Consider the following 24,455-nt stretch of genomic DNA (forward strand, 5'->3'; position numbering starts at 1 on the left):
TTTTTTCAACGTTTATTTATTTTGGGGACAGAGAGAGACAGAGCATGAACGGGGGAGGGGCAGAGAGAGAGGGAGACACAGAATCGGAAACAGGCTCCAGGCTCTGAGCCATCAGCCCAGAGCCCGACGCGGGGCTCGAACTCACAGACCGCGAGATCGTGACCTGGCTGAAGTCGGACGCTTAACCGACTGCGCCACCCAGGCGCCCCTGTCTTTACCACTTTAGTGTCCAGCTCTGTTCACCTTTGACACTAGTCAGTTGTGGCAAACAGAGCTGCGCCCCCCCCCCCCGTGATTGTCACTGTTAATACTCCCCTGCCCCCCACCCTAGCTGCTGTCCCCCCCGTCTCAGCCCCAACACTAGTCTCAGCAGTCACTCCCCCTTGCCCCCCACTTGCCCCCTTCCTCTGCCCTTCCTCCTGGGTTTATACTTCACATTTCCAGGACAAAAAATAACAGCTGTCTAGAGTTGGGCTGTGGCATGAAATAAAAAAGTGTTTGGGCCAGATGGGTGTTCAGGCTACTGAAATAGTGCACCCAAGCCCTACGCTTTCACATCTGACGTAGAAGTTTATTAAGGGGATTGGGAGAAAGCACACTTCTTAGAGCCCAAGAATTGGGTGCTGCCGGGAAAGGAGACATTGCTGGGAACCAGGGCCACCATGCTTTGGTGCTGTTGGAGCAGCCTCTGTGGGGGTCAGCACCCACCCCTGGGGAAGAAGCAGACTCTGGTGGGGAAGGAAGCCACGCTCCTGGGCTCTTGGCCACCTTGCAGGGGAGGAATTGTTCAGGGCTGGCTTCTTTGCTCAGTCTTAGCTGCCCGCTCTCCAAAACCACTTCATGTATCTACGAATGGGGTGTCAACGGGGAGTTTCCATGGGAGTTGGGTGATTTCCAGATGGCTCAGGGTTTCCTCCCAAGCTGTGCACAAGACCCAGTGTATCGAATGCTTTTAAGTTTTCAGAAGAAGAGTCAGGTGTCTCAGATTTTGTTGTCTTTAGTTTGTGACGAGTGTTGAGAACATATCCCAACATGTGAGCCAGGCTCTTCTTTATGAATTTGGGCCAGTACTTTGAGTCTCTAGACTAAAGAAGGATGTTCATCTGTAATGTGAGTTTTTTGGAGTTAGGACATCTAAAGTATCTTTAAACTTTAAAATAATATTTGAACAATTTACGTTATTTATGTGTTCCTGGCACGATGCTGGGCAAACAATGGTGGCATAAGAAGTTGAATTATGGAATGAGGATATGTGAGTCCTGGAATATTCCAGAAGAAGTAGGGAGAATTTGACTCCAAAAGCAGTGAGGGAAAAGTCATCACCCATCTCAGCAAAACTTTATTAAATTACAGTAATCCCAGAAGCTGCTTTGTCAAATTTTTTCATCTTTTTCTCTCCCTTCCCACACTTGTGAGCTCTTCTTTCCCACCCAAGAGAACCTCTCTTTGCCTTAGCACTAAGCTTTTTCATTTCTGCAACCCTACACATTAGTACTAAAAGGGAGGAACAAGAGGGGAAGGTCTTCCTGTACTTGTCTCTGTCATAATATTTATTTTATTTTTGAGACAGAGACAGAGAGAGACAGAGAGAATTTGAGTGGGGGCAAGGTGGGGGGGGGGGAGGTGGGCAGAGAGAGAGGGATACAGAGGCTCTGAAGCAGGCTCTGCACTGACAGCAGAGACCCCAATGCAGCTGGACTTGAACTCATGAACTGTAAGATCATGACCTGAGCCGGAAGTCGGATACTTAACCAACTGAGCCATCAAGGCACCCCTGTCCTATATGAATCTAACTGTACCTATAATGACATCTTCTCAAGAGATGCTATTTTACTTAAGGAAGAATATAAATCTGTGACCTTTCATCACAGAAATTCATTAATTTCTCAAGGGATTTTAGATCAGTGCATTGGATAGATGCACATTAGATAATATGCATTGGAAATCCTCTGTAGATCCTGTTAAAATCCAGATTCTAATTCAGTAGTTCTGGGGTGGGGCCCAGGATTCTGCATTTCTAATTAGCTCCCACATGATGGCCAAAGTTCCTGATCCTTAGACCTCACTTTGAGTGGCAGGGTTTAGATAACCTCATTTTTTTTTTTCTATAATACCCCTGGAAATGCTGCAGTGAAATTATTAATATTATTTTCATTGTTGCATTGACTTTTGAACTCACACTTCTTGGCTTTTGAACTCATGGTCCTGAGCTCTTTGCAGCTGAACATGTTGCTTCTCACATCCATTAAATATTTTAAATATGTATATGAAATTACATATTAAAATTTTTTCCCCAGAAATTAATTTGAACTCTGTTTCTGAAACCAATACAGGCAGTGGCCAGGAAAAAGTCAGCAAAAAAAGGCCATCACTTGGGGCGCCTGGGTGGCTCAGTCAGTTAAGGGTCCGACTTCTGTTCAGGTCATGATCTTGTGGTTCGTGGGTTTGAGCCCCACGTCGGGCTCTGTGCTGACAGCTCAGAGCCTGGAGCCTGCTTCAGATTCTGTGTCTCCCTCTCTCTCTGCCCCTCCCCTGCTCATGCTCTGTCTCTCTAAAATAGTAAACATTTAAAAAAAGAAAAAAGGCCGTCACTGTGTCCCCCAGAGCCCAGCTGTGGCTCCTGTGGACAGCTGCACAGTTTGAGGCATGCTTTGATTTTTCATACAATATGTCTCTCCAACAGAGAACTGATTGCATATCCATGAGAATATTTATTTCCCACGACAGCCCACTAAGTTGATAATAGCATTCCCATTTTACAGATGCAGAAAACTGAGACTCAGATTAAGTAAAGTGCAGCAAGTTACATGTCTGCTGAACTGCGATTCAGACCTGGACCAAATCCTGTGCTTCTTCCACCCTCTGCCTAGCCCCTTGCCTTGCCGTTCCCTCCTTGAGTGTTCCAGGAGCACTGTCCAGAAGCTCTGGGAACAGGACTTGGTTCTCTTAAACCCTGGGAGAGAGAGAAGAATCCAGGGGAAATGAGACCTAAAGCTTGGCTAGTGGAAGAAGCAAGGTACAGGGAGGGCACAAACAGGACAACTGATGGGAGAATGTTTGTTTGGTGCCCAGCATTTATTGTACAGACTTTCTTCTGCTCTTGTTTCTATGAGGGATCATTCAAGGTACTTTCCAGCAACTGTTTTAGACTCTTGTTTTGATGAGCAGGAATGATAGTGGTTATGTGGGTGGTGGGAGCCCCCTTTCTCACTTTTCTTGCCTTCTTTCTCTGCCCTGAGACCAGGGGCAATGAGTCACCCATAAAATAGTCAAAGAGTGTGGCAGGCCTGGACAATACCCAGGCTTGTGTTACCATTTCTGTATAATAACTACTCATGCCTCCTACCCTTTAGCGACATGGGTTGAAGGCTTTGGGGGGAAAAGCAGATATCTTCCATAACCATGACATCTTTGCTCAACATTGACCATTAAATGAGAGTTTTGCTTGTGTCTGCAGTAAGGTAGTCCATCTGAAAGCAGATTTCTATTGGGAGAGCTATTTTTCTCAAGTTTTTAACAGGTCAAAAACCCAATTAGATGACTCAGATCAGTTTTCCACACAGGTAGAGAAAAATCCCCCTGTCCTTTGATGACAGATAAGCTGGTTAGGCTGTAATTCTTAGACAGAAGGATGCTGTGACATGAACAAACTGGAAAGCCCAGAGCCTATCCCTTCTAGAACTGAGGGGCTGCAGGAGGAAAGGAAGGAGATAGATTAAGGAAGACAGACTCTGGGTCTTGGCTCACCTTCTAAGGACCTGCTTGAGCAGGAAGAGAGGAGCATTAGAAACACCCAGATCACTGAAGGGAACCTGGAACCCCAAGATTGATAGTCCATTTCTCTGGAAGGGGAAGTTTCAGGTCCTCAGAGAACACCAGCCTTCAGCTCAACACCACATCCAAAATGGCACAGTAATGGTAAATGGGTGAAAGATAAACCCAAGGCAGGGCTTCTGGATGTCCTGGGCCTGCACGTGGCATACCGGAGTGCCAATAGTCTCAGGCGTTCCAAGAAGGGAACACGGCCATGCTGAGAAAGCCATTAGCTCTCCGGGATCTGGGATCACTCCAGCAAAGCCTTGGGGATTCTAGACCTCAAGATCACAAAAAATGGCCAGGTCCCCAGACTCCCGTGGGGGCTGTGGCACCTCACCCCCAAAGGGCTGGATGAGAACAGCAGCCCCTCAGGGGGACCGAGCCAGAAAGCCGTCCAACCCAGTCACCTGTTGCTATAGTCTGGTGTGTAAATGGTGGACACAAAATGAACCCAGCGGGCTGCTCTGCCATGAGGTTGTACGAGCCGTAGGCCTCTTCCGTAACCAGGTGAACAACCTTGACAATTCACGCCTGTTGTCATGGCATAGTTATTAATAGTGCTCACCTTCTCTCAAGCTGTAAATTGATTGACATGAATCCTTGTAAAATAAACATTATAAAGTGCCTATAGTGATTCCATTTATTAGTGAGGAATATAAGTCACCTATAGGTATAAGGCATCTTTGTGCCTATGCATGTGCAGACAGCATGTGTAGGACACTGTTTGCAGTAGTTACCTGGGGACTGGGCGGAGACATGGAAAGCATTGCACTGTTCTCATATGCGTGGCTGCTTGTACCAGGCATGTTTTTTTTTTTTAATATTTATTTATTTATTTTGAGAGAGAGAGAGAGAGAGAAAGAAAGCATGGGGTGGGGGGAGGGGCAGAGAGAGAGGAAGAGAGAGGATCCCAAACAGGCTCTGCATCGCCAGCACAGAGCCCGGTGCAGGGCTCAAACTCCCGAATGGTGAGATCATGACCTGAGCTGAAATCGATAGTCAGGCGCTTAACCAACTGAGCCACCCAGGCATGCCCCCGCCCCCCCCAGGCATGTGTTTGTAAAAATGAAAAAAAAAAAAAAGTGTCTCATTTGAAGGATGAATTCTAATGGTCACTCTGTTCAGAATATAGGTATCATCTTGGAGAGAAGCCAGGGAGGGCAGTGGAAACTGAAAGCCTGAGCATCTCTGCTAAAGGGACTGAGCATTTTTTAAAAAACGGGGACAGTTTATGTCATTGCAAATAGACTGAGTTCCCCAGATCATTCTAAACATAGTCTAGTTTGTTTTTCCATGGTGGGTATGGGCTCATGAGGAAAATCAGATCAGCCAGAGAGAAGTAGAAACATTTGCTATGTCCGTCAGTAGTTTTGTGACCATGCTACTGTTGAATTCTGACTAGTAAACCTGAAAGGTTGGTTACTCATTTTTTGCAGTAGACAGAAATTATACTATTCTTCTGTGAGAGCATAACCTGCTTCATTTCTCATTTTAAGGCTTTTACTCCTGGTCCACACCCAGGCCCGTGACCAATGCCAGGTTCCAAGTTAGGAGAGAGCAGCAGGTCACAGAGTACAGTCACAGTACCCTCAGCCTTCAGGAGGTCAGGTAAGGCTGGGCAGCTGCCACCGCCCCCCAACCCAGTCACTTCCAGTCTGGAGACGCATCTCCATTGACCCCAATGACTGCATAAATGTTAGCATTTGCTATGTGTGCCATGACATGAAGAAGATTGGGAGGCACTCATGAGCACTATCTCACAGCAAATGAGATCTTGGCAAGTGTTGGGGTGTCAATAGAAGTATTATTACCCCCAAAACTAAGAACACTGTGATACAAGTTGCCTTACCTTGTGTAGACTCTCAAGGACATTTTCATGACTTCGCGACAGCAGTTAGACCTCAGAACCTTCCTCCTCCCCTATCACATGTGGCCCCAAAGCTAAACATAAAGGGAGACCCACGGTCTGTAGAAGTTGGCCATTGGGGAATCCCTCCAAGACCAAACTCTTCTCTGGTGCCCTGCATTCCTCACTGTAGGAGGAAGATGTACCTGTGATATGTCACTTAAACTTTATACTGGGGAGAGGGAAAGAAAAACTGACATTTACAGAGTTACAAAAGACCAAAAATGTATTGTTCATACATATGTCTCCCATATATGCTACACAATAGACTAGTCTTTCAGTCTAATCCTTCAGCTACTCTATGATATGCCATATTTCATCAATTCTAAGACACATGTTTCTTCCCCATCATTTGACATCTCTGAAACTGAGGACACCTTAAAATCAACAGCATCTCACAATCATTGTCCACCAAGTAGCAGTCATGATACAGTTACCATCGCCTAAAAATGATAGAACGTGAGAGTCAGCAGCAAAACTTGGAGTGACTTGGAGGAAAGTCCTAGAAATAATCTAATACACTTTCAACTGTAGGAATCTAATTACTGTGAAGAGGAGGCGGAGGAAGTGGTGAGTCAGACAGTTGTGTTCAGCAACATTTCCGAAGGAGGAAAGGAAAACTAGCCAAGGCTGCATAACTGTAAAGCCAGCTTAAGAGTCAGACCAATGGTTTTGGTTCTTCAGTGGATTATTTTAAGAAATCGCTGCATCACTCATGTTTAATGTCATGTAGGTCACTTCGTTGTCTAATGCGAAGCACTTTTGTTTGACTTGCTGTCTACTACTGGGTAAAAAAAGTTTGCGTTTTGTGGAGTTACATGTTAACTCATACGTTTTGTCTGGTAGAGATCCAAATGACCTTTGTCCGTTAGAAAAGATATCTCGAAAGTATATTTTATTGCCCTGTAGGACATTAACCAGCTTTGTTTCTAACCTAGCCAGCTTATTCCAACATATTTTTTCTTTGTTTTTCCAGTTTCATTCTTTTTAAAAATTTGAGTATAGTTGAGACACTCCAACATATTTTTCCAATGCTCATAAAGCCTTTGTTCCTGTAATTCTCCAAACCAGGTGTTAAGCTTTGACAGTTGTTTATTCTGCAGTTGCATGAGAATCTTGTTTTTTTTAACTTTTTGAAACGTGCACACATCAACAGCTAAATGGAAAAGTGATTCAAAAGAGTTAGGCTCTGAGGGTGCCTGGGTGGCTCAGTCGGTTAAGCATCCGACTTCGGCTTAGGTCATGATCTCGCAGTCCATGAGTTCGAGCCCCACGTCAGGCTCTATCCTGACAGTTTGGAGCCTGGAGCTGGCTTCACCTTCTGTGTCTCCCACTTTCTCTCTGCCCTTCCCCTGCTCCTGCTCTGTCTCTGCTCTGTCTCTCTCTCAAAAATGAGTAAACATTTAAAAAAAAATTAAAAAAAAAAAAAGATTCTTGATGTTGGCTCAGGTAATGATCTCACAGTTGCATGAGTTCAAGTCCAGCATTGGGCTCTCCACTGACAGTGCGTGCAGAGCCTACTTGAGATTCTCTTTCCCTCTCACTCTGCCCCTACCCTGCTCACACACTGTCTCTCTCTCAAAAATAAACTTTCCAAAAAAAAAGAGGCTCCGAATGTAAAGACGTTTTTGGAATGCCTTCACCAACTTGTTCTACATTTACTTTCTTTTTTAGGCTATGTAAAAGGTGATTAATATTAGGGGCGCCTGGGTGGCGCAGTCGGTTGAGCGTCCGACTTCAGCCAGGTCACGATCTCGCGGTCCGTGAGTTCGAGCCCCGCGTCAGGCTCTGGGCGGATGGCTCAGAGCCTGGAGCCTGTTTCCGATTCTGTGTCTCCCTCTCTCTCTGCCCCTCCCCCGTTCATGCTCTGTCTCTCTCTGTCCCAAAAATAAATAAACGTTGAAAAAAAAAATTTTAAAAAAAGGTGATTAATATTCAAAATATAATTAAGGGACACCTGGATGGGTCAGTCGGTTAAGCATCTAACTTCGACTGAGGTCATGATCTCCCAGTCTATGAACTCGAGCCCCCGTCAGGCTCTGTGTTGACAGCTCAGAGCCTGGCACCTGCTTCAGATTCCGTGTCTCCCTCTCCCTCTGCCCTCCCCCACTTGTACTCTGTCTCTCTCTCTCTCTCTCTCTCTCAAAAACAAGTCCAAGAGAGGACTTTCAGTAAGCTTAAAATAAAAATTCTAAGTGGTAAGTAATCATGGTGTCATAATTTAGTTGATGGTGGCACACAAGGGAATGAAATAAATGTAAATCCAACTATAGCAGAAAAAGAAGTCATCTCCAATTTCATTGGGGGTTCAGAAGGAAAAATAACCAAATGTCTCAGTCCCACAGGTGTGGACTACTAGACCAGACCGTTTGAAAGGCATGGACTTAATGGACTGGTGCCTCTAAATCACTCTCCCATGTGCCGTCAATGCCATAAGTTAGGATCAGGACTGTGGCCCCAATGGTCTTACAAGTAACCTTGGAGTATCAACATAGGAAGCAGAATGGACTTGGATTGGGTTGACACGATGGTGTCTTTACAGGGTAAGTGTTTTCTAACACCAAGAAAATTTGGATTAATACGTAAATCAAACTCATTATTAATACTATTGTATTGTGTTACAGGATAATCTGTTTGCTTGGAATTTAATGTACTGATCGCGTGAAAGATAATTTGTCCTATTGAAGGGTCTAACTATTGGGCCTTGTGATTCCAACTTAAAACACGTTTTTGAAGAGGAATCAGACCTATAAACACAGAGAACAGAATGATGGTTGCCTGAGGGGTGGGCCGTTGAGCAAAATGGGGAGAGGGGAGAGGGAGACACTGGCTTCCAGCGTGGAATGAATAAGTCACAGAGATGAAAAGTATAGCACAGGGAACACAGTCAGTGGTATGTACTAATGTTGTATGTGACAGATGGTAACTACACTTGTGAACACAGCGTAAGATCGAGAGTTGTAGAATCACTATGTTGTACCCCTGAAACTAATGAAACGGTGCGTGTCAACTATACTCACAAAGTTTTGTTTAAATGAGTTTTGAGTTTTTTACACTTCATGATTTCTTTCAATGTTAATTTATTTTTGAGAGAGACAGAGCACGAGCGGGGAGGGTAGAGAGAGGGGGAAACAGAATGCGAAGGAGGCTCCAGGCTCCGAGCTGTCAGCACAGAGCCTGACATGGGGCTTGAACCCACAAGCCATGAAATCAGGACCTGAGCCGAAGTTGGACGCTTAACCGACTGAGCCACCCGGGTGCCCCTACACTTATGATTTAAAAAATAATGGCATAATTTTTTTAAGTTGGGAAAACAATATTGGGTCATTTCAGCAACTTAAACTGCCTTATTTATAGGTTTGTTTTATCTGATTTTAAAAAGTTATCTAAAGTATTTGGGGAAACTTTTCATTCAGATATGGTCAAAAAGATACCCGACTATAATAAGTTTATAAAAGAAATTACAGTGTTTGAAGAGGTTCCATGACAATCTCAATTAGCCCCCTTAAACATTTTAAGTGGATTTTTCTCATTTTATTTTTTAATATTCAGGTTTGTTCTTAAGTTTTTCAGTTGCTGATTGACAGACATTCCCAAAGAGTATCTATGACTGAGAATGTATTTTAATTCTAAATAAAAGAGTAAGTTTTGGAAGCTGAACTTAAAACCTAAGAACTAGCATAGTCTTTAAAGTTTGTAACTTCTGTAGGTCGAATGTTGATTTTTAAAACCAAATCGTCTTTGAATAATCTTTTCTACAAACTAAAGGATCCCCCCCACACCCACACCCCCGAATTCACAGCGGTGCCCACGCTCACTTTGGAGTGGAACAGGCCTGGTGTGGAGCCAGAGGCTGGGCCAGCCCGGCACGACGCACCTTTCTGAACCTTCATTGCTTTACAAGAAGCCACTTTTCAACAGATGACAGCTGTTCTGTTTAGGATCTGTTCTTCCCCTCACGGCACATTTTTATTTCCCTTTCAGTCCTGAAATTTCAAACACTGGGTGTCAGTATTGCTCAAAAGCACAGACCTATTCTCTGAGAAAGGGTGTAGTTTAAATCCACTGACATCTCACCCAGGAAAGCTTCTAAATAGGTTTGCCAGCTTGAGCGCAGAAGACAACTGGTGCTCAGATCTCTGAAGCTGGCCGGCGGGCCCCACCAGCTCTTCCCCCTGACCCTGACCGTCTGCGGTTCTGCTGGGCGCGTGGGGAAACAGCAACTCTCCCACCCCATCTGCCCCTTCCCGTGCCAGGGACCCCTTGTCATAAAACAAATGAGGGACTCTGGATTGTTCGTCCCCTTCCCTAAGAGCAACTACAACGTGCAGGTGGGAAAGCAGGGGGACCAAAGGGATTTGAACACAAACAGAGTAGAGGAGAAATGAACAGTGAAACAAATGAGTTGACCTCGGGCTCACGGTTCCTGGAATCATTCCCAGGTGCCCGACTTTCACCTCCAGGATCAGAAATGCTTTTTCCTCGTTTCTCCCCCTCTTATTCTTCTGCCTCTCTGCCCCCAAGCTCAGGTAGAGATTTCGATCTGTTTGGCTGATAACTTGTTTTGTTTTAACTACAACCACCTAGGACCTAGGACCCAGATTATTTTCTCTCTGGGTTTTCAAATTAGACTCTTTATCCCGTTGTCTTATCTTAGTTCGTATCTTATTTTACTGTTCTTCCCACCCTCCACCTGGAGAAAGGGCATGAATTCACTCAGGTTCTAGTGCTGCCGGGGGGCAGGAAGTTACTTAGAAATAACAACGTTGTCACTTGTGAATATGGAACCCTCTGGTCATTTTCTTCTCTCTCTCTCCCTCTTTCTTCCTTCCCTCTGTTCCTTGTCCGTAATGTAAAATCGAGCTATTCCATTAAAGGGTTTCTAACTCTCACTTAATTTTCTAACATTCATCTTGACTTTCAAGGGAGACTCACTACTTTATGTGGCATGCCATGTGCTTTCATGACTATGAGCCAGTTTCTGCATTAGCCAAAGAAAAAGGGACTTGCGGGTGGTAACTACCTAGTGTTGCCCCCAGAATGTGGCCTGGTGCTCTGTGCTCCTTACGGGAAATGAAATGAGCTAAGCCTGGAATACCTGTTCGCCATCCAGCAAATCAGAGGTGCCCCGTGCAGTTGGGGATCACACTGTAGTCTGCAAAGACCTTCTGGCAAGAGGAGGCCATTGCCCTTGTTCTGACAGAGTCCCTGCTGAAGCAGCTACAGGGAAGAGACCAGACCGACCATAGGCTGGACCGAACCAGCGAGGGATCAGAATCTCCGGGTAGAGCTGAGCCAGCTCCAGTGTGAGGTGAGACAGATCCGACCCTCAGCCTCTCCATTAGCACCCTGCTCGCTTCTGCTTTCCGCTTAGCTGCTTTGCCAAGCCTTCTTCCTCAAGTTCTCTGGCCTCCATAGTTCTGCCATCTTAGTGGGACCATCATTGCAATCACTGAGATTGTTTGACTTTGGTATTAGCCTTTAAAAAGCTTTTTGGCTAGCCCACTCACATTTTGGAATCTGACATCTCTGCTCTGGGCCCATCAGTTGACAGGTATTTAATAATGTACACACTATTTGGTATTCTGCCTTTTCCCCTTGATGTTGTTGTGAGCATTTCCTCTCCACTATTTAATAGACTTCCCAATATTATTTTGATGCTTGTATTATAACACGTCATGAGGTATCTTACAATGTATTCCTTGCTGCTGGACATTTTGGCCAGTTCCACATTTTCACAACTAACACCTTGGTAAGTATTAGTGTCACAAAATCTTTGCAATCATTTTCTAAAACACTTTTTTAATGTTTATTCATTTTTGAAAGACAGAGAGACAGAGTGCAAGCAGGGGTGGGGCAGAGAGAGAGGGAGACACAGAATCCGAAGCAGGCTCCAGGCTCTGAGCCATCCCCACAGTGCCCTATGCGGGGCTCAAACTCAAAAACCTCGAGATCATGACCTGTCGCTTAACCAACTGAGCCACGCAGGCGCCCCATTTTTATACAGTTTTAGAACACACACATAATAAATGAATACACACTGTTGGCAACAACGTAAAACATTACAGATATGACTAAAGTCCCCATTAATGACCCGTCTAGTCACCACCACTCTTACAGAGATAACGACTGTTATTGGTTGGTGCATACCCTTCACTTTTTCAATGTGCTTACGTATATTTCCATGTATCTAAGTAAAGTATATGGTGCTGCATGGTATTATTATTTGTGAGGCGGGGGGGTGGTACACAGATGCTCTCATGCTGTCTCTGTTCACTGGACGGAGTATCTTGCAGATGCTTCCGCGATAACACATGCGATCAGCATCCCTCTCCGTAACTGCTGTGTAGGGTCCCATAATAAAGACAAACCACTGTTTACTGAACTATTGCCGTGTTGTTGGGTATTTGGACTCTTTCTAGTTTTTTGCTAAGACCAGCAGCGCTACGTTAGATCTTTTCCTCAAACACACGTGCACATGTTTCTCTGAGGAGATTCAGAACAGTAGGACTGTTAGGTGGTCGAGGAGGCACATGCCTCGTTTGTGCAGATAGCGTCAAATTGCCCACTGGCGTGGCGACACAGTAGCACTCCCTCCAGAGACCCAGCGAGGGCATTTGTGTTGCACAACCTGACCCACGCTTTATCTGAGCAAACTTTGGGTTGTTGCCGCTCTGATTAAACCTGGTATCTTACTGTGTTTTATATGCATTTCCCCGATTTCTAGTGAGATTAAGGATCTTGTCAAGTGTATTGGCCATTTTTGCTCACATTCCTCAAAGTTTCATTGCCGGGTCAAAGCATATGCAGTGTGTGTGTGTGTGTGTGTGTGCACGTATGTGTGTATGTGTCTATATTTCTGTAGCTATCTTCTGTACCTGTGTGTTGATGTATGTGTGATGCTGTCCCTTTAAAGGTTGTTTTTATCCCCAGATGCCCTTCTGTGATAATTGAACCAAATGTATATTCTCATCACAGAGTCTATCAACTCTATTTTTTCATACGGTCTATAGCACAGAATTCTAAATCTGTTGTTTTTGTTCTCTTTGACAATTTGGTAGGGAAATATAGCATCTTACTTAGTTTAAGTTGCTTTCATTAAGAGCATGTCAGGGTGCCTGGATGGCTCAGTCGGTTGAGCATCTGACTCTTGATTTTAGCTCAGGTCATGATCCCAGGGTCATAGGATCAAGCCCCACATCAGGCTCTGTGCCGAGTGTGGAGCCTGCTTAAGATTCCTTCTCTTTCTCCCTCTGCCCCTCCCCCAGTCTCACTGTCAATCTCTCTCTCTCTCTTAAAATAAATAAACACTAAAAAAAAAGAGAGAGAGTTAAGGTTGTCTACTTATAATTTGGGGCATTTTATATCTCTTTTTGCGTGAATGGCTTATTTATTTCTCCCATTTTTGTGTCGGATCAATCGTCTTTATTTCTGCACGGATTTATAAGAACTCTTTACAGACCTTAAGAATATTAACCTATGTCTGAGGACTCAGTAAGATTAGGATAGTTCAATAAAAATAATATTCTTAATATATAATATGCATTAATATACCAATATAATAATATAAATTCCTAATAATGTAATAAAAACCATAAATAATAGTGTAAATTCCTTACAGTGTAATAACATTCTGCCGTGGACGGGTGCCTCTGGGAAAGTCCACTTGGGAGATTAGAGCCCCTCAAACAAATAAATACAACTTTTTAGAAGACTGCCCTCCTTCATTCTCCATATTGTCTCCTTACGTATAAAGGTGGCTGAGATCGTGTCATGATAAAGCAGCAGACTGTGTTTGAGTGTGATGAGACTCCAGATGCTCACTGTTGAAGGATCGATAGGTGACATGTGCCGGGTGGTCCCAGGTCCCAAATGCCTGGCCACTCTTCAGAGGAGCCGGGACCGCTTACGGCCCCGGGGCTGTCTCTGCTGTCACACGGGCTGGAACATGTGGCCACCACATCCAGCTGGGGGGGACCTGTAGCCCTTTACTTTTCCCTCTTTGGGCAGTTAATCCTCCCTTTCTCCCCATTAGAGAAAGTTTGCCTTGATTTTACTTGTTTCTTGAAGGGCCGTATTTTCTAGGGAAAACCTCACTCAATGAGGAGTTGAAGAACCTATCCATGGTGTTCTCTCTAGAACTAGAAAGCTAGTGGGTAATGGAATGCACACAAATGGCAGACGGTATGTAAACTAGACCTAAGGTGCACTAGCGAGCTCCTTTTACAGCCCTGACTCTAGCCTGGAATCATCTGCTGTGGGTTCAAACCCCAACCTCAGCTTGGCCATACACAGCTTTGACGCGGGGCTCAAACTGCTAAACGTCAACTCTGTCCTCTGTAAAATGGCAATCATGTTAGTACCCACTTTAAGGCAAGTGTGAGGATTAAGTGGATCCTGGCCTAATAAGCATTTTATGTGTAATAGCTCCAATCATTATTTTTCCACTTATTCTCAGAATTGAGACCGATATCTGTGTGTGAATTACACTTTCCCACGTAGTACGAAGAGGCATATTAGACCATATAAATTTCTTCTAAAACACCATAGCTATAAAGGAGACCAGTGTGGTTAAAAGGACCTTTCTTGTTTGTCCTGCCTGGATATGACATTAGGTTTTAAAAAAAATCTCCCTCCAGTTGAGGAGTCTAGCAACCGTGGATTACCCAACAACGGTTACTATGGCTGCAAAAAGGAAGCAGAAAGACCTCACAGCAGTGTTTACCAAAGAAAAGGGAGTCCGTGGCTCCAGTAGTTAACTAAATGACTGTGCTTATGTCCTTGAGACAGGAAGACAGGAATGACTGCAAAACACATAGAGACACGCAGCCACGCTCTTTCCACGGACATTACAGAATGTACTCGGTGCACCAAGAGAACCCCTCCACAACTCCGTCAGTATTTCCCCAGATGGAAAAGCGGCAGAGATCTCCTTCCTTCAACACTGTGGTGATTTTCTGTCCTGAGTTCCACTGTGTTCTATAGTCATGTCTATGCTCTCGGCCTTGGAGAGATGCTTCTTCTCATGAGGTGAAGATTGATGATTCATACTGGCCCGGATTTCTGGATTACTTGCAAGAATTGTGCAAATAGGGAGAAGATTTCATAAAGTCACTGATGCTTCCCTGACCTGTGTAGGGCTGTTCTCAATGATGGTTGGTTTTCATCTGTCAAATGGGGATATTGACAGCTATTAAGGGAGCATGACCTTTAGTGGCGCAGATTTGGCTTTGAATTCTATCTCTACCCATTAGAGAGTGTGTGACACCTGTTATTTAATATCTCTGAGTCTCAGTTTTCTCATCTGCAAACTGAATGTAACACTTATATTGACTATCACACTCACACTACAGGGCGTTGTGACATTATCTATATGTCAGTGAGCAGTGAGCATCGTGTATGGAATACAGTTGCATTTGGTGGTTGATTGGCATGTCTGTGTCCTAATCTCTGGAATCTGTGACTGTTACCCTGCATGGCTAAAGGGGTAATTACACCAAGACTCTTAAAATGGGGCAGTTATCTTGAATTCTCTAGGCTGGCCTGGTGCAATCCCAAGGACCCTTACCTGAGAGGTAGGAGATCAGAATGAGCAGTAGCAGAAAGTGATGTGACCACGGAGGCAGAGACTGAAGCCATGTGGCCACAAGCCAAGGAATGCCGACAGCTTCTAGAAGCTGGAAGAGGAAAGGGAGGGACTCACCCTGGAGTCTCCAGAGGGAACTAACCTGGCCAACACCGTGATTTTATTCCCACAACACACACCCGACCTCTGGGACCACTATAAGATAATAAAATTGTGTTGTTTTAAGCTACTAAGTTTGTGGCAATTTATCACAGCAGCAGGAGGGAACTAATACAATTTTCTACAAACAGTGGCTTTTATTATCGAGCATGATAATGTTCATTCAAAATGTGGAGGGACTCGCTTGAGGAAGAGACGAAAACTTAGAGGAAAAAATGCAAAGACTGAGGAATACTGAGGAAAAAGTTAGCTTTGAGGGTAGATCCAGGAGAGTAGACATATGATTACAGATTTACAGTCTCTTATCTGAAAACATCGAAGCCAGAAGAAGTTTGGGAATTTAGATTGTTTCAGCTTTTAGAAATAACACTGAATATTATATATATTTGTACGTATCTATGTATTTCTGTTTTTATGTACATCACATATATTTCTTACATACATTTTACATTACATACATTTATATAGTTATAGTACATACTAGATAATATCCCCAGAAGCATATGGGAAGTACTCAGAAATCAAACATTTTCAGCACCAAAATATTTGGAATATTCACACACTAGTATCTTTTTTTAATTTTTTTAAGTCTATGTATTTATTTTGAGAGGGAGACAGAGACAGCACAAGTTGAGGACGGGCAGAGAGAGAGGGAGAGAGAGAATCCCAAGCAGGCTCTGTGCTGACATCATGGAGCCCAACAGCTGGGCTGGCTGGCTGGCTTGAACCCACAAAACCATGAGATCATGACCTGAGCCACCCAGGTGCCCCTCACACTAGTATTTTTTAGTAACTAAAAGTAGTCTCACATCAGTTCAGGTTATGTTTTTCCAATAAATGTGTTGGCTGGAAATTTATTTATTTATTTATTTGTTTATTTAATGTTTATTTATTTTGAGAGAGAGAGAGAGAGAGAGAGAGAGAGCATGAAAGGGGGAGGGGCAGAGGGAGAAGGAGAGAGCAAGAGTGAGAGTGAGAGCGAGAGAATCCCAAGCAGGCTCCATGCTGTCAGCACAGAACATAACTCGGGGCTCAATCCTATGAACTGTGAGATCATGACCTGAGCCAAAATCAAGAGTCAGACGCTTAACCAATGGAGCCACCCAGGTGCCCCTGGAAATTCATTTTTCAAAAGGCACGCACACACACACACACACACACAAAACAAAGCAAAAACACAAAGATACTTTAGATAAGGGATTGTGATCCTCTGTTAGAATTTCCAGTACAAGGAAAGGGTGTCCATGGAGAAGAAGTAACCATTAAAGTGGAGGGAAATTGTCCTTGGCTTGAAGAAAGGCTAAGTCTGTAGTCTGAAAGAGCTGATTTAAAACAATCTATGCAATGTATTAAATACAACATGCATTCTGAGGCCAGCAGTGCCCCTGCCTGGGGCAGAGCAATGGGATTCTGAGCTCCAGGACAGAACAGCTGGTGCCTTCAGAGAGAGCTCTCCAGAGGCGTGCAGACGCTCCCCCTGGAGACCTTGTTGGAACACTAATGAGAGCATACCTGTGAGGACACGAGAAAGCCCGCCCAGAAAGAATGCAGGCAGCATGACTATCCTGGCCACAGTCATGCCCATTCAGTTGCAGTACAAGAGCAGAGCTGAGTAGTCAACACAGACTTGTGACCCTAAGCCTAAAGTATTTACTATCTAGCTTTAAATAGGAAAAAAAAAAAAGTCACTGCCTCCTGATGTAAGGGATAAAAATACTTTTGATTTGAAATTACCTGGGCTCAAATCCCTTTTTCATCGCCGTGTGACCTTGAGTAAATTACTCAGTGTCACCCTCAGTTTTCTGTCTGTAAAGATGGGCATAATCTAGTCACCTTCCTCATACATTCACACCATGGAAGCAAAAGACTGAAAGTGCTCAGAACCCTAACTGGCATTACAGTGAAATGAATCAATGAATAGTTTTGTTTTGTTTTGTTCTTAAGGTTAACCTTTCATTTAGAGGCAGACAATTTTCAGTTGCTTTGGGGTTTCCATCGTAAAATCAGCAATGTGACTTATCTCATCCCAAGTATTAGTTCTCTCTCCCCGGCTTCTATATTGTAACTAAGGGAAGTGGACCAAAATGAGATTTTTTAGTACTGTTTTTACAAGCTCTCTGTATAGGCAGATTTTAAAATCCAAATTCACATAGTCCCTGACATCTTATACTTAAACCGGATAAAACACGTCTCCAGGGAAGATCCGATTTCTTTACCTCTTTGTCCCTTCCAGGGCCAAGCAGAGGCTCTTCCATTTAGGAACACTGGATGAATGTTTGGGATGGGCGAATGGATGCAGGGAGGGGTGGATGGATGGGTGTCGTAAGTCATTTCATTGAGGAGACACCGGGAACAGTTCTCTGAAGTGAATGCACAGAAGGCAAGGCACTGGTTTGCCTGCCACCCCCTCCCGTCCCCCCCCACCTCCTCCTTCACTCACTGCCAACAAAGCGTAAGGCTTTAGCAAAGCTGAAGTTCACAGTTCATACCTCTTTGCGGTATTTTTGAGGGGTCTGTCTTGGTTTTACTTGTTTTTTTGTTGGGGGGTTTCGTATCTCTGGCTACAGAGGTTGAGGATATAGAATTCATGACACGTTGCCATTATCGGTCCAGACAAGGTCTTTCCTTTGGTTATTCATTAGCTTTTACTGCTTACTTCCCCATAGATAACCATTGAAACGCGTTTGATTATGAATTTTTGTTTGTGCCCATTTAAAGAAAGTTGTGGGTGTAGGCATGTATCTTTAATTGACCTAAAGCCAACTGCGTCCTGTACCTCCTGCCATTTCTTACCCTTTTCACTCAGCACTGCCTTCGTAAGATCCAACCGTGCTGTCACGTATACATCCATTCCACTGTTGTTGTTTTTTTTTTTTTTTAAGTTTATGTATTTATTTTGAGAGAGACAGAGACCGTGTGGATCGGGGAGGGGCAGAGAGCGAGGCAGAGAGACAGAGAATCCCAAGCGGGCTTCAGGTCACCAGCACGGAGCCTGACACGGGGCTTGAACTCATGAAACTGAGCTCATGACCTGAACCGAAACCAAGAGTCAGACGCTTAACCGACTGAGCCACCCGGGGGCCTCCATTCCGCCGTTTCTAAGTATTCCATTGCGTACAACCGCACATTAGACTTGGTGCTCTCTGTATTTTGTTTTCCTAGGGTATAGTGGAAAGTTATTGCCAGTTTAATCAATCCTGTTTCCACGGTTTGCAAAAAGATTAGGCACTCCATCTCCTTGACCGTGACTGGAATAGGAGTGAGCCCCTGGGGGGAAAGAGGTCAAGGAGAGGTCAGCCTGGGTGTAGGAGCAGCTCTATCACCCCTGGTTGTCCTTGGCCACTGGCCTAGCCTCTCTGTTTTCTCACCTGCAGCAGAGTCAATAATCCCGGCCACACCTATCTCACGGGGCTGATATGAGGTTTAGGAAAACAACAGGTGAGAAAAAAAGACTCTGAATAGGGTTCCTAACCACATATAGGGAGTCCGCCCTCATGGTCCCTTCTCTGGCTGGCACCCAAGCCCGACAGGTGACTGGAAAAGCAAATGCACCCACCCCAGTGCCACAAAGAAGCATCATTCCACTCTCAGGGTTGTGCAATCCACTAAGTGTTCAGTCCTAGGCAGACTTCTTGTGTCCCCCTGGTCACACCCCACCTCCTCATGGGGTGACCTTCCTGGGACTCCACAGGGAGGTATATCCTCCCTTAGGCAATCAGTCCCAACCTCTGTTTCCTCCTAATCTTCTCCAGTCACCTTCTCCCCTCCTCTTACACCCCCTGCCATTATTTCTATTCTATTCACTTGTTTACAACCTTGTGCCTGGGAACAGAGTCCCTCCAGGTTTCCATCCCTAGGGGTAGCCCACAGGAGAGAATCGTGGCTGGCTTTTGTGACTATTAGCTCAATCTTCTTCCACATCCCCTCACCAGGAACAACAACAAAAACATGAATTCTACGTTTCAACCAAAAAAAAAAAAAAAAAAAAAAAAGCCAAAGAGTACACCCAGCGGGGTAGGTGCGGTCACGGCCTCTTAACTCCTTTGTACAAGGATCCAGAGCCACTTCCCCTGGGGGCCCTCTCTGCTCAAGGCGGAAGGACTTCAGCCAAATCCACTCAGCAGCTCTTCTCCCAACCGGCCCCCTCTCTCACTCTTGCTCCCTTGTTGCTCAGCGCTCCCCCGAGGACTGGCTTCTGTGCTTCCCGTGCCCCTGCTCCACTCCAGTGTGTAGCGTGGCCGTTGTCACTCAGTATTACTGATTGGCTCGCAGGTCTGGCTTTCCTCCGAGACTGTGAGCTTCCTGCAGGCTGATGCCGGTCACGTTACTCTCCGCCGACACCTGTGAGACAATACATTTCTGTTGCGTAAGCCACCCAGTCTGTGGAACTTTGTGCTGGCAGCCCTAGGAAACTAATGCAGGGGGCAATCGTGTCTTGATTCCTGCATGTTTTTTGTTTGTTTGTTGCCACCGCGTCCGTAGAGCTTAGCACAGCAACTAAAGGCATAAGGAGAGCCCCATACATTTTTACTGGTAGGAAAGCCTGTACTCAGGAGAACAAAGAGGAGATGTGCTTCCCCGCACTTGAAGGTCGCATAATGCGACTGAAAACACAAGAGAATGAGAAAGACCGTTCAAAGTACATGCTCAATGCCAGGTCAGACACCTGGGCGGTTGGGCTATGCGAGTGCCAAGCCCTTAACTCAGATAGGGTGGGCAGTGCTGGGGCAGTCATCCCAGAAATCTCTCATAACCTGAATCTTGAAGTAAGAGTTAGTCAAGCGGAGAAAGAGAATTGGAACAGAACGAAACCAAACAGCAAGAGAAAACATGGACTATATGTGGACCTCTGAGATAAGCGGGGCCTGAACATCAGGGGTCTGGTACAACCTGCTGAGTCTGAGAACCAAAGAGTGCATTGAAACGGGGGAGTAACGTGCATGGTCAGGCTTAGTTCTAGAAACTTCTCTCTGGCAAAGTGAGGATACATTCCAGGGAGATATGGCTCACCACCAGGAGGTTCACTGTTCTCTGTGAACATTAGAAATTGGAGGAATTCTTTATCAGTCCTCAACGTCAAGGGAAGGCAGCACCCCCAGGGCTGGGCCTCACCGGGAAAGCTGGGAACGTATATGCACTACCCCACAGACCAACTCCTATTTTGTCCTTTTAATGGGCAGTAATATCCCCTCACCAGATGTGTTGTGCTACTATTTTTAAGTTCAGGCAGTCCCCACCCTCCTAGAATCTGCCTCTAATTCTTGGAAGTTGGGGTAAAACCACATGTTTTTCATCATTCCTCAAAACCACTAGCTCAAAGCACATACGTAGTTCTGTGACACAGGGGAAGAGGCTGTGGACATCTGTGTTGTGTTTCTGTTCCCATTCATATTTCTCTGGTGTATTAAAGCCAAATTGCACCAGGCTATAAAGACCATCGGGGAGAATCAGCAGGCAGACAGGATCCTGAAAGAATAAGGTTCCTCAGAGAGACCATTCCCCAAAGGGGACAGGAGGCAGCGGAGAGGCTCCAGATCCCGGGCCATTCCCTTCACGGCATGACGCACATATGGGGTCTGATCAAAGTAAAGTCTATTTTGGGCCTGTCGTCCTGCTCTCATTATTTCTATCACCTCTCAGAGGACACGTGGTTGCCCTGAACACCGTGCTCACGACAGGAGGGAAAGCTGGCTAACACCACTCATTCTGCAGGGCAGGGGAGGAGAGCCCACTGGCGGGGCCCGCAACCATCAGCAGAGGGCTTCTCCAACACTGTTCCAGCCCAGCCCGGGGCCCCGCAGAAGCCAACTGGATGGGCACAGCCTCAGCACTGCAGGTGTTTCCAGTACTAGCGCCCCTGCAGGCCCCACATGCCAGAGGACACATCTGCTGACCTTTAGATTACGACAGGGGCTGGTATTGACATTCGCATCAGCACATTAAGGCAGCCCATGCACAGAGGCCCTGCAAGATAGCTACAGAGCTGGGGCTCTCTGCGGAGCCCGGCTGCCGCCAGTGGTGTGGGTAGACCCTGGCTACATGGAATTTCCCTGCTGTTCTGGATGGGTTTTGATGGGCTTTCCTTTCACTTCCTCTTGTAGACCTCTGGACAGTGTCGTTACTGATGCAGTGGACGCCACGTGTCCTGTGTCACCCCAGCAGGGCTTGCCTTGCAGCAGTGGGAGGCTTTGCCCCATGCCCAGAGGGGCACCTCCTAGGAGTGAGGGCTAGGGGTGCCCTCATCGGGCCCTGGGGACCCGCTTTGCTGCAGAAAGCTGTTGAAGCCTCACCCCTGCCCACCTCACAGGATGCTCAGGGGAATTCAGCAAGCCATGTATTCTGAGCCCCAGGAGATGGAAAGGAAGGAAGAGGGAGAGTTGGAGCCCTACAGGTCAATGTTATTAGCGTTGTCAGGGACAAATATGTAGATGATGTATGACAGCAGAGTGTTGAGACAACAGACCCTCAACTTCAACGTCATAAACTTACAAAGCGGTTTTTAAAAACCTGAACTGCTATCAGTATTCCAGTTGAGATATTTCACATGAAAAAACAATCAAGATTTCCATCTCATCTCAGATAAGACATAGCAACACTCTCGGCCCCTCTAACTGCGGGTCAGCAACCAGCTCCAGCTCGGAAGCGGCTGTTCCCTCCCAAGGGACCCATGTTCTCCAATCTGCCAGAATCCCACCCGGTCTCTTGTTAACAATTTCTATTGTTGCCTGGTCCCTACAGGCATTAGAGTTGGTGGGATCATGCTTACTCAGTGGACCCCAGGAATCCAATCTGGGGAGCGCCGGGCCAAAGCCCATTCTGGTGACATCCAATCCTCCGGCATGGGGTGGTGATCCTGTCTGCTTGTCCTTCTTGCAGAGGTCTGCCATCGGCTTTCCAGCCCTTAGGAACCACTGCACAGAGAACGCTACAACTGTGAGGGAGGAAGACCCAGCCACTTACAGTCCAGGCAAGAGTGCAGGTCTCAGGGCAACTTGCTCTAAGTCCTTACGGAGCCAGGAATCGTTGCTTCTCTCTTTGTACCGTCTTCCATCAGTGCCGCCAACAGGGGGCAAAGACAGAGCCCCCAGGACAGTGCACAGTTCCATCTGGTTAATGGTGAGCGCCCCGTTAAGTGGGAGCAGGCTGCCCCAAAGCACAATTTAAGTTTGATCTCTCAGGAAACGTCTGCTCGTGATTTTTAAGGGGTCAGTTCTCCAGAATTTTTCCTATGAAATTATTTCAGAACAACCAAAGACTGAAGATTTCGCACCTATTGACCTCATGTCGTGTATCCCGGTGTTTGAAGACACTGCAAAGTGCAGCCCACAGTAACAAAGGCTAAAAATTCAGACCCTGATAATCAAAGATGGTGGGGGGGGAGGGGAGGTGGTTCCCATAAGGCTAGAACATTCGGCCTGCTGTGGGCATGAAAGAGGCCATGAAAAAGAAGAACTCGTTACCTTCTGTTTACATGGGTGCACAGCATGTCTGTCTTGCTTGGCCTCGAAAGAGTAACAGAACCACCAAAAGGTGCCGGCTTTGGGAAATCCCATGTCTTCTCCGATGCTGACTGAGAAGGGCAGCAGACCCTCTGCCACAGGTTTGCTCCCTGAGGTCTGCTGACCGCAAGCCCGGGCTTTAGGGACCATCACCTCACCCTTATTTAACAACCTGGCGCGAGGATAGGCATATGGCCCTTCTGCTAATACCCTCCCTCCGTGTTTCTTCACCCACCCACTTTACACAGCTAACAAAACACGGAACCGTTGAACTGGAATGTCTTAATGGAACGGGATGGCAGCTCTCTGTGAACGCACGGAGAATTCCGAATATCCTGAAGTAGGAGATACACCACCGTGATCTCCAGGTTACCAGCAGCAAGCTGCCCTCCAGACCCTGGGGTCTTACTGAACTCCTACCACCTAGAATCCTTTAAAGCATTTCTTGGTTCCTCCAATTTCAGACCCAAGAAGCCAGGCTCAGAAAAGCCTCAGGATTCTTTGTCTTACCTGCGAGAGGCCCACTTTCTGAATTCTGTAGACCCGTTTGAGGACCCACCCCTTCGCAATAACTCACAACCGGCAAGCCCGTCCATGTGGAAGACCGGCTGTGCCCGGTTGGACCATGACATCATTTTTAATTTCTGGACTAAAACTGGATAATCACCTCCAGTGACAGAACCCAGCCATTTGTCCTAGACACTCATGTGCGTGATGTGGGACCCTCGCTGTTCAATTAGAAACGTAGTTCTGCCGTGGCTGAGGATATCCAAGCTTTCATGTGAACGGAGGGCTGAGTGTGCTATTGGCTTCTTCGCCCTGAAGAACTTTCGTCAGCTAATTCAGCGAAGTGTGGCAAAGCCCTGTGCCCTGCTCCTTCTTGAAGCCATACTCTCCAGTGCGATAGAAACGGACTCCTCAGAATAGCAGGAAACATGTGGGATTTACGGGGTGAAGATTGGAGTTCAATCTCCTCTGCAATTTAAATTCTCTACAGCTCACTTTCCTCACCTGTCTGCTCTCCCTATCCCGTGTGAGGCTCAAATGACCTAACACCAGCAAAAAACTCCATTGTAAATTCTCATATAAAGTTCGTTATTAACTAGTACTGAGAATGCATGGAAATTTCTGTGAGATGATTTATAATGATTACATACGTGCCAAGCGGGCATGCACAGCCTCCTGAGGCGTTCATTCTGTGTGTCTGCATTGTGTCTCTCAAGTCTGATAAATGTTTCCGGGGTTAAAAGTCTAGTTTCATGGGTTGCCAAGAAAATAAGGCCAACTGGCAAAGCAGTAATATCTATTGGGAGACCTTTTAGAGAATCCTGAATAAAGAAGGCAAAAATTAATTTTTTATTTCATTATTAATTACTAAGCGGTTGCTTATAATTATTACAGATAATTATTTTTCATTAACTTTAATCATATTATTAGTTACTTAATAATCACTTGCAATATGCTTATTAAAATAATTATAATTATTGAT

At 45.6% G+C, this 24,455-nt stretch overlaps 1 long non-coding RNA gene across 1 annotated transcript in view; it reads right to left on the bottom strand.

The window, feature by feature from the left end:
* Positions 1-14,595: 14,595 nt before the first annotated feature.
* Positions 14,596-24,455, bottom strand: part of LOC147581472 (uncharacterized) — a 40,329-nt gene continuing 30,469 nt past the window's right edge. Inside the window, exon 3 of the long non-coding RNA XR_015249948.1 lies at positions 14,596-14,889. This is a non-coding gene — a long non-coding RNA (uncharacterized LOC147581472). The remainder of the gene's footprint in view (positions 14,890-24,455) is intronic.

The sequence above is a fragment of the Puma concolor genome, chromosome B1, assembly GCF_028749965.1.
Source record: "Puma concolor isolate L17-30 chromosome B1, mPumCon1.1.hap2, whole genome shotgun sequence".
Classification (NCBI taxonomy): Eukaryota; Metazoa; Chordata; class Mammalia; order Carnivora; family Felidae; genus Puma; species Puma concolor.